The 16,320-nt window shown below is 34.1% G+C and overlaps 1 pseudogene; it reads right to left on the reverse strand.

Moving 5' to 3' along the window:
* Window positions 1-3,850: 3,850 nt before the first annotated feature.
* On the reverse strand, window positions 3,851-8,139 carry LOC116422537 (annotated as a pseudogene).
* Window positions 8,140-16,320: the final 8,181 nt, after the last annotated feature.

Below are 16,320 nucleotides of genomic sequence, written 5' to 3' on the forward strand. Positions count from 1 at the left end.
AATGCAATGTAGAGTGCACCCACTTAGCCTTATACCCTTTCTGAATATAGTTAAAGAAAGATTAACAAAGAAATCTTCTCCTAACTCACTGAAAAAGAAGACTTGTCTAAATAAAAGTTCTCTGAATGCTCTGAAGCAAGTGTGTTCCCTTGGCTTCCCTGGGACCGTTAGCTGGCTTAAGAGGAGGAGGCTGACAAGACTTTCATTTTTTCCTGACTAGGATTTTCTCCTCCTTGTGAACTTCAGGTCATCATCAAATGTGTTTTTCTCTATTGAAAAGAAAACATTTCTCCCAGGGGAAGTTAAGCAGGCTCTAGCAATCCACCATTATGTCTTTGATGACTATGCCTGACCATCTCTATCATTCCAAAATAAGCTCTTTAGAGGCATTATTCAGTGGGGAGGTACCAGTTTATTTTTACAGTTTTTTGGCCTACCTCTGGTAAAGTTGTTTACAGGAGGGGGTCATTTTAAAAAACATATTCAAAACAAAATTCTGCAAATAATAAAAATTCCTTATCATTTTTGAATCACCAAAGTTATTAAGACCCAAATGAAGAAAAAAATCAAAACATAAAGGTTTCAAGGAGTGGTTGAGAATAATAGTCCCTCTTTAGGGAAAGGAACCGATTTTCTAACTGGCTCCTTTGGAATCTATATGTTGAGGTAGCAACAAGCATTGGATAAGAATCTAAATTTCCATTTTTTTAAAAATTTTAACAGGTTTTTCCTTGCTCAGATATTCTGCCTTTCCTCCAATAATCTTCTGGGAGAGATGACCATTCTTAGTAGCTTTCTACACATAGTCTCAAAAGCTATTTTATAATCCTGATCTTGATTTACTGGTTCATTTTTTTCATGTCTTTTTTTTAAATCTCTATTGTCCTGAACCAAAAAATGACTGGATATTTATTTATTCTTAATTTTAAAAATTCTAAAACATTCTTACTTTCCTATTTTGGATTCTCTAATATGGTAACAACTAAAAAGTTTTAATCCATAAAGAATTAAATAATATCAAAATGCATAGAATCATATTTCACTGAGAACCATACACACACATACACATACACTGTGATATATTTAATAACCTTTATTCTATTTGTGTGTATGTTTTCAATCACCTATTGATTTTGAAGCTGTCATTAATTCTTTTGAATTCTTAAATTCCCTTCATACAGAGAAGTTATATAGATATAGATAGACACATATGTATATATGCACAAGACACATAAATACACATATGTGTGTGGTGCATATACATGTGTGTAAACACATACATATATAATGGTTTCTGCTTCACTGTACTTTTGACCAAAAAATGCAAAGGTGTGGCTAAAAAAAAATTAGATTGTACTTTTTGAGATAAAACATCCTCAAAAAAGTAAGGTTTTATCTTAAAGTATTATGTTGAATACTATCTGAACATAGAGGTTTCTTAATCTTGTGTGTGTGTGTGTGTGTGTGTGTGTGTGTTTGTGATGAAACCCTTATTATCAAATGAGATAATATTTGTAAATTTCTTAGCACAGTGGTCCCTTATGTATTAGCCACTTAATAAATGTTTGGTCCTTTTCTTCTTCCTTGACTTTAGCAAAATCTGTGGATTCTTTCTCAGAATAATGTTTTTAAATGTATAAAATAAAATATATAAGATTACAACAAAAATCATCTGAATTTCAATCTTACATTTTATTTTTAAAAATACATTCACAGGTTCCAGGTTAAGAACCCAGGGTCTGGTCTAGATACAGTACTACATTTTCACACAGTAGAGGGAAGAATCAATGGGAGTATAACATATGCTGTATTTCAAAAATCATGTTGGAACATATCAGAGCCCAGCTGATGCTCATGCCTCGTGCCCTTTGAAGTTGCTGAGGCTGGCACACAAGTTAAGGGCAGTATTTTGTCCAGATGCACCAAGGTTCCTTGGGCAAAGATGGGTTAGTGTAGCAATTAACCTAATAAACTAACGGCTTTGAACCATTCCCAGAAAGAGAAACAAGGAGAACGCATACCCTGGCATCTTCTACTACTGCTGGATGTTACCATTGAATCAGAAAAACCTATCTGAAAGCTCATCTGTGCAGTCCACATCTCCCCAAACAGAAGACTTCTAAAGAGCCAGCTAGTCTTTCTACGAATCCCTGGGCTGGCTTAGATTTTTCCCCTGGCCACGAAGGATGGAAGATGACGCCCTCCACTGGCTGAGCCTCCACTTTTCATCAATCATCAGATGCTAAAGAGAAATCACTTTGAACACTGAGGCGGGTAGCTAGAGGCAATTACTTGTGATTGATAGCTCTAAATATGAAACGGCATGTACCTCATCCATGAAGCATGGAATCAGAGGCATATTGTTAGTGGGGGAGATGAATGGAACTTGAGATAACCTTGGCAAATTAGGCATATGTTAGCATTAAGCTTTGTCAGTAAGCAGGCTATAAATTACAGACATATTGTAACTCCATAAACTCATCTAATGAATTGAATGACAGTGGTAATTTAATGCAGAATGTAACAGTTTAACCCTTTTAAGAATTTAGCTACATTTCCGTATTATGCAACAAACCAAATTATATTAAAAAGGTTAGCGTTTAATATCTCCAGAAAGAACATATTCAGTAAGGTACAATGAGGCCTTTAAATTTCATGCACATTTTTTAATGTGTTCATTAACCTGGAGGGAATAGCATTATTTACTAGTTAATTATTTTTAATGATTTTTTTGTTCACATATTCTTCATTATAGTGGCTCCGTCCCCCTTCCTAGAAAATGATCAAGCTAAATATATTTAAGCCCCAGGGCACAGCGTGAAGCACATTTCTGGGCGATGACTGAACACCTCGGGTGGTATTGTGAGCAGGAGGCTAAAGGCCGGGAGACTTTAACCAAAGAAGAAGTGCAGCAATTCTGTAGAAATGCACTACCTGTGGTGTCTTATTGCTATAATGAAATGGAATTTATAAATAAAAATAAGGGCAAAAGACAGACCCTATGCATTTACTGGCCATTATTGACAGAGCTATGACATCAATGACAGCTAGTCCAAGATTGTGAAGCTGTTTCATAATTTACTGTATATTTTAGTCAAAGTTCCTTGTGGAAATAACTGACAAGTCAATGTGGGAACCAAAGAAAAGTTCCCAATTCGAAATGGGAAAATTAAATGTAATATGTCATTATTTAAAATGTGTTGACACACTAAAAAGCATTTTTAAGTTCTTACTCAAATAGAAGTGATGCAAAACAGGCCAATAGGTGTAATTATTGTCTTGCAGGTGTGGTGATTTGTACTTGATGTTACTAAACTAAGTATTTTCCAGATAAATTGCCCCCTTATATATTTGTTATCCTACAGAATGCAATTATCTTTTACCATAGGCTCTAAGTTGAAATATGTTGTTGATTTCCTGCACCATAAACTGTGTTAACTGCTTTCCAAGATCATCTCTTTGTGCAAGGTAAGCAGCCCCATCACATGTACTTCAGTTTCCTTCAAACTGCACAGAGTAGACCTGTAATATTCTTTTCCCTGGTTTTGGTGCAGTGCATGCTATTCACTTAACATCTCTGGTGAACTAAACCACTGCATTTATCCTAATGGAAAAAGATAAATAACAATAATGATCATATTTCATCCATTCTGCCTTTCAAGGATTGCACCTTTAATCTGATGATCTCCAATGCTTTGGAGAAGCAATGTGGAAATAAGGGCCTTAGCAGGAAGTTATAACCTGGGCTCATTAACAGATCAGAGCTATTTGCTTCTAAGAGGCTAATTCAGAGAAACAGTCTATTCAGCTGTCATTGCTACGCTTGCAGTGCTGTATAAACCCTCAACTATCAAACTTCCATCACCTGCAGGGGAAGCTGGCTGCATTCTTTGGTTAAATTAAGCCCTAAAAGTTTAAATTAAGCAAATAGGTATTATTTCAACTTTCAAATAGTCATACTTCACAAGTCTTTTATAGGGGAATCAATCATATGCCACATTGACATACAGTAAAGAAAATCTGTGTCTGGATGGTCTACTGTCTCTTTTTGAATGGAACCAACAGAAGGGGGGCACGGTTATTGTGAGAAGAAAAAGGAACACACTGTATCTAGAATTTCCTCTATCACTTACATGCTCCTAATAATGCTTTATACTAGTAGATCTCTCAGATAGATGAATATATATAAAATTATATTAGTATACAGTATATACTTAGATATCTTACATATATTTTTATATCTGCAAATGGCAAATAGCACCTCATTGGAGGTAATATATACTCTGTGTTGAGTATTCATGTTATTTTGAGATAAAATTACATTCATGAAAACTTAATAGTGCTTGGCATACAGAAAACACTTAATAAATGCCTTTTAATTGGTTCAATCATTCTACCCATTCCAAAATAATCTCTTTCTGAGTTTCTCTGTGTTACTCATTTGGCACTACTTATTCAATATTAACACATGTAAATTACCCTTTCTTCCCAATTAGACTGTAAGTTCCTTGAGGACAAAGAATGGACCTTATACTTCAGAAATTCAATAAGAGGTGCTTGCTCAGTAAATACTGATTAATTGGTTGATTGACATCTTTTGGAACAGACATCTTGTAAATATTAAATTTAATGTTGTTCAATGCCAGAGGATCTAGAACTATGAGAAAACTTAATAGAGATGAATTATCAAGCTGACTGAATGGTGTAAATACTTTAGGCAAAATTTTGAAGAAAAATGCTGACCTGTTCTTATAAATGTCAATGATGCAAAAGGACAGGCAGAATATTTCTCCTTCCCATTCATAAAAAAGATTTTGGAGGAGAGTCACTGAAAGCCTTGAGTCTCTCTTTTATAATGGGAAAGTGGGTCTAATTTGTTTTTTTGTTTTTCTGTTTTTTTAGGTAGGATCATAGATCACTTATGTAAACATAACCTATTGAGTGAGGTTAAAAGTTTAGAGAGAGGCAATAGGGTTTCTATTAGAGGAAGTCATGCCAGACTAATCCACTAGAATTCTTTGAAGGAATAGTTTCAGGGGAACAATGGGGAACCAATAAACATAATCTATTTAGACTTTCAAAAAGGCTTTCACAGAGTGTACCAAAAGCTATTTTTTTTTAATTGAGTCACTAAGGGATAAGGACATGGAGACCATTTTACTACAGATAAGGAACTGGTTGATAGACAGGAAATAAAAGGTAGGGACAAATACTTACCCAAATACATAAAGAGGACTCGATGTTCTATTGTCTATGGAACAGTTTGTTGAGTTTCTTAATACATGCCATCCTTTTTGTCCAGGCCACACCCTTCCTATTGGGTTTTTTTAGGGCCAGCTTTTACTGTTTACAGTCTTTTTAATTAGCTGAACTTCCGAAACAGAATTTCAGGGTTTCCAACACCACAAATTTGGGGTGAAAACTTTTTTTTTTTTTGTAAACAAGGGATATAATGAAAGAGTGGCAATATCTCTCTCCTTCATTAGATGTTAAGTAGACAATGGAATGATTGGAAATGAGATTGACTCGAGTGATCTTTTCAGAAAGCCCCTGGAAACAAGATCTCTGTATTCAAGATCTTGAATTCTGAATTCTTTCTTACTAAAATCTCCTCTTCCCACCTCTCCTACTTTGCTCCTAAATCTACATTTTTTTTCCATCATTGGGATCTCTTCTTCTTTTGTTCCAGTCTATCATGGGTATTCTGGTTTAGCTTCCATTTTGTGACAGTCTCATACCTAAAATGATACATTTTTATCAACTCATCACCTTTGAATCCCTTGAACATAATTGGCTATTACAACTTTGGTAGTTCCAACAATGAATCATACCCTCCTCACCCCCTACTCCCACTACTATCCAGCTTCTAATGTCAAACTAACATTACACAGCTGGAAGATGCCTTTCATACTACATAGATCGATTTCTGAACTCAATTGAAGGAATAATAATAACTTCAACTTTTCTCTCCTCAAACCCCCAACTCCATTATCAACTCAGTTTCAACAAATTGAAATTAGAAGGATGAGGTCTGTTTTGGTGAATTTGCTCATCTTCTCTCTCCTATACTTTCATACCTCTGGGAAATTACCCACCTTTTCCTTCTCTGGATGTAGATTGTATCTTCCTTCTTAAGGAGATAATGTAGTTAATCTGAGAATAATAATATTCAGTAATTTAGTTGCTCACAATTATTTTTCCAAGAAATATTGTTGTCATTGTACATGACAATTCTCTTGGTTCTACTCATTTCTTTTCTTTTTAAAGGGAAGGGTACTTTAATATGCTGAATTACATTTCAACAGAAAACCCACCTGCAATAGTTCATATCTTGTAGGCAAATTTTTATGCAAGTAAATAACTAAAGAGCATTTGGTTTGCTTTGTAGTTGGATTATAAAAGTTATGCTATTATTTATACTTGCGATTTTTTTCACTCCCCTTGCTAATCTATCAGCTTCTTCATTGCCTGCAAACCCTAACCTACCAAGAATGTACATTCATTTTCTGTTTATGCTTTAAATAAGTGTATAATATCTTTTCCCTGTGCTTTTTTCAATCATTTTTCTTCCAGTCTCTAACCCAACTTGTTATACCATTTATAGTAAACATACTATATGCATAGAAAACCAGTTTACTGATGTTTCGATTCTTGGTTTGTTCAATTGCTTTAAAGGCAGCCTTTATTTCTGCTTTTTGGTTTGTCACCCAAAAAGTCTATCACCCATATTTAGAGGATGGACTGGGATCCAATAAAGACAATGCCTGTTCATGCTTTCCTCCTCCCATTTCTAAAATGAAAGCCAACTGTGTAAGTCACAGTTGCATCTCACATGTAAGAAAATGTATCTTTGTTAAGTGAACATACTGAATCTGGTTTTTGTTTTGCAAGCTTTGAGCAAGCCTCTTCCTCTTCATCCGATGAATAACATGGTTTCTTGTTTGCTTCATTTTGGGGTCTTTTCCTCCTCTGTTGAATGATCAGGGTCTATAGTATTTCTAACAAAGACCCAACCTTCAAACTCAGTAGTAAATTTCTTGAATCAGGCAGTAGGAAATCAATTCACTTGTACCTAATATTTGCATGAGGGAAACATTACAGTCTTACTACCCTCTCAGAAGGTACAGGCTACATCTACTGAAGACCAACAACAACTCTTGGGACACCGACTCAGAGCCTCAGAATGGCCCACTTTGGAGCATAGTGGCTGAGGGGAAGCTATTCCCAGCACCTGGGGCAGGGGTCAGTTCTGCTTTTTTCCCTCTGTTATTTCATGAAAGTCTTTCCAAATTTTTCTAAAATCAACCTGTTCATCATTTTTATAGTACAGTATAGTATTCTATCACAATCATACATGACAACTGTAGTCATTTTAATCAGTTTAAGAGATGTGAGATGATATCTCAAAGTTTTCATTTGCATTTCTCTGATCAATAATGGCTTAGAGCAGTTTTTCACATGATTATAGTTTTGATTTCTTTTTTGAAAAACTGTATGTTTATATCCTTTGATCATTTATCATTTATTTATTTGATTATTTATTTATATTATTTATGAATGATTTGTGTTCTTATAAATTGGGCAAAGTTCTCAATGTATTTGAGATATAAGACCTTTATCTGGGAAACTGTATATAAAAATCTTCCCCTAATTTTCTGCTTTCCATCTAACCATTGCTACTTGGTTTTATTTATACGAACCTTTTTAAATTTAACATAATTACATTATCAATTTTATACCTCACAATGCTCTTTTTCTCTTATTTATTCATAAATTCTTCTATCCATAGGTTGGTTAGAATAATTTGTGCTTTTTCTAAATCAAAATATGGCCCATCCATTTCTATTTAAGTTTGATATCACTAATCTGAACAAAACAAAACAATCAAGCACTGATTTGCACAGCATTTGCCAATTTCCTAAGTGTAAATGTTTACACAGAAAATTTAATAATCAACTCCAAAGACCTATTCAGAGCTGTCTCCAATATATCCCTATTCTAAGGCAACCAATGACTTTTTCATTGCCATATCCAACAACACATTCTCAGTTTTATTTTCTTTGGCCTTTCTGTCAGTATCTATCACTGCTGACCATCTTTCTCATCCTAGATACCCGTGGCCTCTACCTGTTTGATCATTCTTTTGGGGGCTCCTTCAATAGTTCATCTTTCTTTTCCTGTACCATATGAAGGACAAACAACAACAACAATGGATGAATGTCCATAAAGGTTCTCCTCAATTCTCTTTTCTTTTCCTTTGGAGAATTCATCTACTCAATAATCTCTATGCAGGTGACTCCCAAATTTAGAATCTATCTTTTCTGGATACCAATCTCACATTTTCAATTGTTTTGGGTTTTTTTTATCATCTCCACCTATATCGGAGAGCATTACCTTAAATTCAACATGTCCAAGACAGAATTCATTATGTTTCTTTTAAAATTTACTTTATCTTGTTCAGTTAATAAAAACCCACTTTCTCATGCCCTCGCCTACTTCCCTCATTGAAGAAGGGGGGAAAAAACTTTTCTAAAAATTATTTTTTCCCCTCCAAAAAAAAAGTTTCTCTTTTTGTCAAGGGTACTATCATCCTCCAAATTACCCAGCTTTGCAACTTCAGAATGTCCTTGATTCTTCACTCTCCTTCATCCCACATAACTAATCAGTTGCCATTTCCTTCTATCTATACAACATCATTTAAATCCTTCCTCTGCTTTCTTCTTACTACTTCTTCTTTCTACTTACATAGTCACTATGTGACCCTTACTGCATCTTGCTTGTATTATTGTAATAGTTTGCAAAATGGGCACCTTCCTTCAAATTTCTCTTCTTTCCAAGATATCCTCCACATGGATACTAAGGAGAAATTCCTAAAGCACAAGTCAAACTGGCCTATTGATTTAATAAATATGACATTCAACTTAACTTCTTTGTCCCTTTCTGTATATCTTGCTATCTACAATGTCTCCTTCCTCATTTCTACCACAAGAATCCCAGGTTTCTTCAAAACATAACTCAAGTATATCTTATAAATAAAGCTTTTCCTGGTTACCCAGATGCTAGTGTTTTCCCCAACCCTTGCAATTATCTCAAGTTTATTCTCCATATATTTTGTATTGCCTTGAATACATATTGCTTCTTCTGATAGACTATCAGTTTCTTGAAGGCAGAGACTGTTCCATTCTTGTCTTTGTATGTGCAGTGTTTATTATAGTACATGTTATATAATAGGTATATATATATAATGTATATATTGTATATATATATATATATATATATATATATACATACATAAATATATTATAAACACTAGCTGGTAAAATTGCCCAAATTCACCAAAAAAATCTTTTTTTTTTTTTAGCTTTTGTTTCTGGGAAAAAATAATGGTCACATATTAAACCTGATGATTTCTCTAAACTGATATTAAAGAGATATAAACTATTTTATATAGTTAGTTAAAGAGATCATTGTTCAGCATTTATTACACACTTACAAGGTATATAGACAATACTTTTTGATGTTAAAATAATGAAGCTCAGAGGACAATGTCTTCCTCTTCTTTCAGCCCTAAGATCTGATATGGATTGTGGTTACTTTGTATTTCACAGAGGAATTAGCTGAGACTGATGACTTCTTGTATTGAATGAAGGAAAATCATAAAATCTTTTTTTTCAATTAAAAAAACTAATTTTTTCTAGTCATAAAATACATTCATCTTTTTTTAAAGTTTTGCTGAGGCAGTTGAAGTTAAGTGACTTGTCCAGAGTCACACAGCTAAGAAGTATTTGGTGTCTGTGGGCACATTTGAATTCAGGTCCTCCTGACTTCAGGGCTGGTGTTCTATCCACTGCGCCACTTAGTTGCCCCATGTACATTCATTTAAAAAAAAATACATTTCCTTATAATCATGTTGGAAGAGAAAAAAAAGAACAAAAGGCAAAAGCCTTGAAAGAAAGAAATAAAAACCAAAAAGAATAAAAAATGAATATAAAATATATTGATTATGTTGATTTACATTCAGTATTCATAATTCTCCCTCGGGATGCAGATGGTGTTTTTCATTCAAAGTTTCTTGGGATTTTCTTGGATCACTGAACCAAAGTTTTCATAACTGGTCATCACACAATCTTGCTATTACTACGTACAATGTATATCCTTGGTTCTGCTTGTTTCACTCAGCATCAATTTTTGTAAATCTTTCCAGGCCTTTCTAAATTAGGTTGTTTGTTATTTTTTATAGAACAATAATATTACATCACTTTCAAATACCATAACTTATTCAACCATTCCTCAATTGATGAGCATCGACTCATTTTCCAATTTTTTGCTACCCCCAAAAGAGTTGTTACAAACATTTTTGCACATGTGGTTCCTTTTTCCTCTTTTATGATTTCCTTGGGATACAGACCCAATAGCTGGATCACAAAGTATATATTGTTGTATAGCACTTTGGGCATAGTTAAATTGTTCTCCAGAATGGCTGGATCATTTCACAACTCTACCAACAATGCATTAGTGTCCCAGTTTTCCCATATCCCCTCCAGCATTTATCATTATCTTTTCCTGTCATCTTAGCCAATCTGAGAGGTATAAAATTGTACCTCAGAGTTGTTTTGATTTGCATTTCTCTAATCAATAGTGATTTAGAGCAATTTGTCATATAACCATAGATGTCTTTAATTTCTTCATCTGTTTTGTTCATATCCTTTGGCCATTTATCAACTGGAAAATGACTTGTATTCTTACAAATTTCATACAGAAAATGAATATAGATTTTAGAAATGAGGCCTTTAGTTCTGATGGTAGAGCCAAGATGGCAGAGTACATTCAGGGAGCTGCTCAATCTCTCCCAGTTTCCCTTGAAAACCATATAAAACCACATCTCTGAACACAGTCTAATGGAATGGAACCACTCTCCAGGTCAAGATAGACAGAAAAAATTTCAAGAAAGGTCATTCTTACTGGGGTGAGCCACCTCAAATAAACTCTAGGAAAGCTGGTGAAAAGGTCTTAATCACAGCAAATCACCAACTAAGACCCTCAGTCCTGGCTCAGCTTTGTAGAGAAGCAAATTAGTAGTGCAGCTTCAAGTCCCAGATCAGAAAGCAAACTGGGAAATCAGTCTGTTTTTTGGCAGAGCAAGCAAAGGTACTCCCTACTACCATAAGGGGCCCCTGTGTTCAAAGCCAAGGCTCAGAGCTACACAGGAAGCTTGGGATAGTGCCACCTTTACTCTAGGAGCAGAGCTCCACCTTAAAAGCAAAAAAAAGAAAGAAAGAGAGAGAGAGAGAGAGAGAGAGAGAGAGAGAGAGAGAGAGAGAGGGAGGGAGGAAGGAAAGAAGGAAGGAAGGAAGGAAGGAAGAAAAAAAGAGGAAATACCAAAAGAAAAGGAAAGAAAATGAGCAAGAAAGAGCAAAGAAACTTGACCACAGAAAGCTACTATGGTGTCCTCAGATTAGGACAAAATGTCCACAGAAGAAATCTCAAAGGGTGAAATAAAAATTGGTTTCAAGCCCAAAGAGGCTTCTTGGAAATGTTCATAGAAGACTTCAAAAGGCAAATAAGAGGGATAGAAGAAAAAATGAGAAAAGAAATGAGAGTATGGAGGAGAGAGTGAACAGTTTGGAAAAGGAAGTGAAAAAATTGTCTGAAGAAAACAATTCCTTAAACACCAGAATAAACCAAATAGAAAAGGAGATACAAAAAGTAACTTAAAAGACTAAAACCTAACTAAAAAAAAACTGAAAAGAAGGAAAAAATGGAAGAAAATGTGAAATACCTTGTAGAGGGCCAAGTGTACTTGAAACAAGTAATCTTACAACAAGGTGATAAGTAGAATTAAGATAATGATTCTCTAGTTTACATGCATTTAGTACTTAGTATAGTTCTACAAATTGACACCTATTGTACAAGATTGATACCTATGATGATGTACTTATAATAGAGTATATAAGAGTTAAGAGATCTTTGAGGGAAGACAGACTCAGAGACAGACAGAGAAGACAGAGTACCGAAGACTGGAGGACAGATTCAAAGATAAAGACCTTCTTGGTGGCTGTCCTATCTCCTTCACAGTCTATCTCCTTTGCCTGGGACCAGGTTAGCTTTCTGGGGGACCTTCAGATGGACCTTGGTCTTAGTGGAGAAGTGAAGGAGACAGGACTAATTAATAAAACTAAGGGTTAGTTTTATGAAAAAACTAAGAAAACAGATATACCTTTGGTTAATTTGATCAGAAAAAGGAAAGAAAAAAACTAAATCACCAGCTTCAAAAATAAAAGGGGTGAATTTACCACCAATGAAAAAGAAATTAAAGAAATAATTAGGAGCTATTTTTCCCAACTCTATGGCAGCAAGTCTGACATCTAACTGAAATGAATGAATATTTACAAAAATACACATTGCTCAGGTTAACAAGAGGAAATAAAACACTTAAATAGTCCCATTTTAATAAAAAAAAAAAAAAATGAACAAGTCGACTCCCTAAGAAAAAATCTCCAGGGTCAGATGGATTCACAACGGAATGCTACCAAACATTTAAAGAACAATTAATTCCAATAATATGTAAATGATTTGGAAAAATAGGTAAAGAAGTACTGCCAAATTCCTTCTATAACACAGATATGGCACTGATACCTAAACCAGGAAGAACCAAAACAGAAAAGTACAGACTAATCTTCCTAATGAATATTGATTCAAAAGTTTTAAATACAATATTAACAAAGAGATTAAAGCAACTTAGCAGCAGGATAATACACTATGACCAAGTAGGACTTATATGAGAATGCAGGGCTGGTTAAATTTCAGTAAAATTATTACCATAATCAACCATATCAATAATAAAACCAACAGAAATCATGTGATAGTCTAAATGGATGCCGAAAAGCTTTTGACAAAATATAGCACCCCTACCTATTAAAAACAATAGAAAGCATAGGGATGAAGGGACCTTTTCCTTAAAATAATAAGCAGTATCTATCTAAAACCTATGGCAAACATTATTTGTAATGGAGAGAAGCTGAATGCATTCCCAATAAGATCAGGGATGAAAAAAAGATGCTCATTATCACCACTATTATTCAACATTGTTCTAGAAATGTTGGCTTATTAATAAGAAAAGAAAAAGAAATTGAAGGAATTAGAATAGGCTATGAGAAAATAAAATTATCATCCTTTGCAGATGATATGATGATATATTTAGAGAATCCTAGAAAATCATCCAAAAATCTACTGAAAACAATTGGCACCTTTATCAAAGTTGCAGGATATAAAATAAACACATACAAATCATCAGCATTTCTATATATTCCTAACAAAGCCCATCAGCTAGAGATAGAATAAGAAATTCCATTTAAAATTACTGTAGGCAAAATAAAATACTTGGGGATCGGGATCTACCTGCTAAGAGAAATCCAAGAACTATGTGAACACAGTTACAAAATTCTTCTCACACAAATAAAATCAGATCTAAACAATTGAAAAAATATCAATTATTCATGGCTAGGCCAAGCTAATATAATAAAAATGACAATTATGCCTAAATTGATCTATTTGTTTAGTGCCATGCCAATTAAACTGCCAAAACATTATTTTATAAAACTAGAAAATAACAAAATTCATCTGGAAGAACAAAAGATCAAGAATATAAAGGGAATTAATGGAAAAAACACAAAAGATAGTGGCTTAGCAATACCAAACCTAAAACTATATTATAAAGCAGCAGTCATCAAAACCATTTGGTACTGGCTAAGAAATAGAGTGGTGGATCAGTGGAATGGATTAGATACACATGAGACAATAATCAAGGCCTATAGCAACTTCTAGAATAAGAACTCACTATTTGACAAAAATTACTGGGAAAACTAGAAAATAATATGTCGAAAACTCAGCATAGACCTCCATCTCACATCCCAAACCAAAATAAGGTCAAAATGGACACATGACTTGGGCATAAAGGATGATACCATAAACAAATTATGAGAACAAGGGATGCTGTATCTAACAGATCTTTAGAGATGCAAGGTATTTATGATAAAAGTTGAACTAGAGAATATTATGAAAGGCAAAATGGATAACTTTGGTTACATTAAATTAAAAAGTTTTTTGCACAAACAAAGCCAATAGAAACAAGATTAAAAGGGAAGTACAAAGCTGGGGAAAATCTTTAGAGCCAGTATTTCTGATAAAGGTCTCATTTCTAAAATATATAAAGAAGTATGTGAAATTTATAAGAATACAAGTCATTCCCCCTATTGATAAATGGTCAAAGGATTTGAACAGACAATTTTCAAATGATGAAATTAAAGCCATTTATAGTTATATGAAAAAATGCTCTAAATCACTATTGATTAGAAAAGTGCAAATTAAAATAACTCTGAGGTACCACCTCATGGTTCTCAGATTAGCTAAAATGACAAGAAAAAATAATGATAAATATTGGTGGGGATATGGGAAAACTGGGACACTAATGCGTTGTTGGTAGAGCTGTGAGATGATCCAACCATTCTGGAGAACAATCTGAAACTATGCCCAAAAGGCTATAAAATTGTGTATACCCTTTGACCTAGCAGTGCCATTACTGGGTCTGTATCCCAAGGAAATCATAAAGGAAGGAAAAGGACCCATATGTGTAAAAATGTAGCAGCTTTTTTGTGGTAGCAAAGAATTAGAAAAGGAGTGAATACCCTCAATTGGGGAATGCCTGAACAAGTTGTAGTACATGAAGGTATTGGAATATTACTGTTCTATTTTTTAAAATGATGAACAAGCTAATTATAGAAAGGCCTGGAAAGATTTACCTGAACTGAAGCTGAGTGAAACAAGCAAAACAAGGAATACATTATACACAAAAACAACAAGAATGTGCAATGGACAACTATGAAAGAACAACTATGAAAGATTTGGTTCTTCTCAGTGGTTCAATGATCCAAAGCAATCCCCGTAGAGTTTGGACAGAAAATCCAGAAAAAGAATTAAGAAGACTGAATGTAAATGAACACATGCTATGTTCACTTCTTTTTTCTGTTTTTGTTTTTATCTCTCCCATGGTTTTTCCCTTTTGCTCTGTTTTTTCTCTCCCAACATGTTTCATAAAGCAATGTATATTAAAAATAAATAAACTTAATATAATTTAAAAAAAAGAAATGAGGCCTTTATCAAAGAAATTGACTGTTAAAATTTTTCCCCATATTGATGAGTTCTCAATGATTCTTAGACCTCAGAAACATTATCTTACTCTTTGAATTATTTTAAATGCTTAGAAATGATATAGATTCAATAAGATGATTCTTCTTTTCCTGAATTGGAAAATAAGATGGATTTATTAAGAGAAAGAAATAATCTTTCCATAAAGTCAGTTGGCCATCTACAACTCAACCCTCTCAGTACTTGCTTTAGAAAACCATTCAAATTATCATTTGGTGGTGGCTCAGCCCCGCAAAAAAAGGATGGGTGGCTGAACCCTGGTTCTTATTACAGGTATTTCTATAAAAAGGAGGGGAATCTCTTCAAGACAGCAAAATAGAGATGAATTCAAATAGATCTTGTCCTTGGAATTCCAGCATCTGCCAAACATTCATAGAAACAGTTTGAAGATGAGTTGTTTCACTGAGGCCATCAATCTTTTTGCATAATCCCTTGAGCACTCAATGTCTTCAGCCAGAGGATTACAAAAGTTCTTTCAGAAATCCTTTATTAACTGTCCCTCTGGGATACAATTCACTTCATGAAATCCCATGGACTTGATTTTAGACACTTAAAATAAGTCATAATTTGACCTTGATTGACTACCAAAATCTACTGTGTACAATACAAGGAGTTTTCCTTATAACAATACAAGGAGTTATTTCAATAATAATCTTAGAAATGTTTTTAGGAACTGAAACCCAGGAGAAATTAAAATTATTTGGGGTGGGGAGCTGGCATAAGAGAAGGTAAGAGGAAGAAGAATGTTTACATCATATTTGATTACAAGTTATTTCAATAAATGGCTTTGCAGAGGGAAAATAAATAAAGTGCCTTTTATATGATTTATGATGTGGGGTTTGGTACCAATGATGGCAAGCACCAATGATGGCAAACACCAAAAGTTAGAGTTCAGTCATGTGAAGAATTCACAATGGCCATTCTCTTTGGCAAAAGGTAGATTTATTTAGAGGAATAGGTTACAGACAAAATGGAGGGATACAATAGACAATGGGAATGGAAATATTAAATAGAGTGGGAGAGCATATGAAAGATAAATTCTTCAGTGGAACTCACAATTACCCAATGGAAAGGGAGTATCCCATGAAGTTGGGCCATGCCCTTAGCTGACAAGCT

This window comes from Sarcophilus harrisii, chromosome 3, assembly GCF_902635505.1.
Source record: "Sarcophilus harrisii chromosome 3, mSarHar1.11, whole genome shotgun sequence".
Lineage (NCBI taxonomy): Eukaryota > Metazoa > Chordata > Mammalia > Dasyuromorphia > Dasyuridae > Sarcophilus > Sarcophilus harrisii.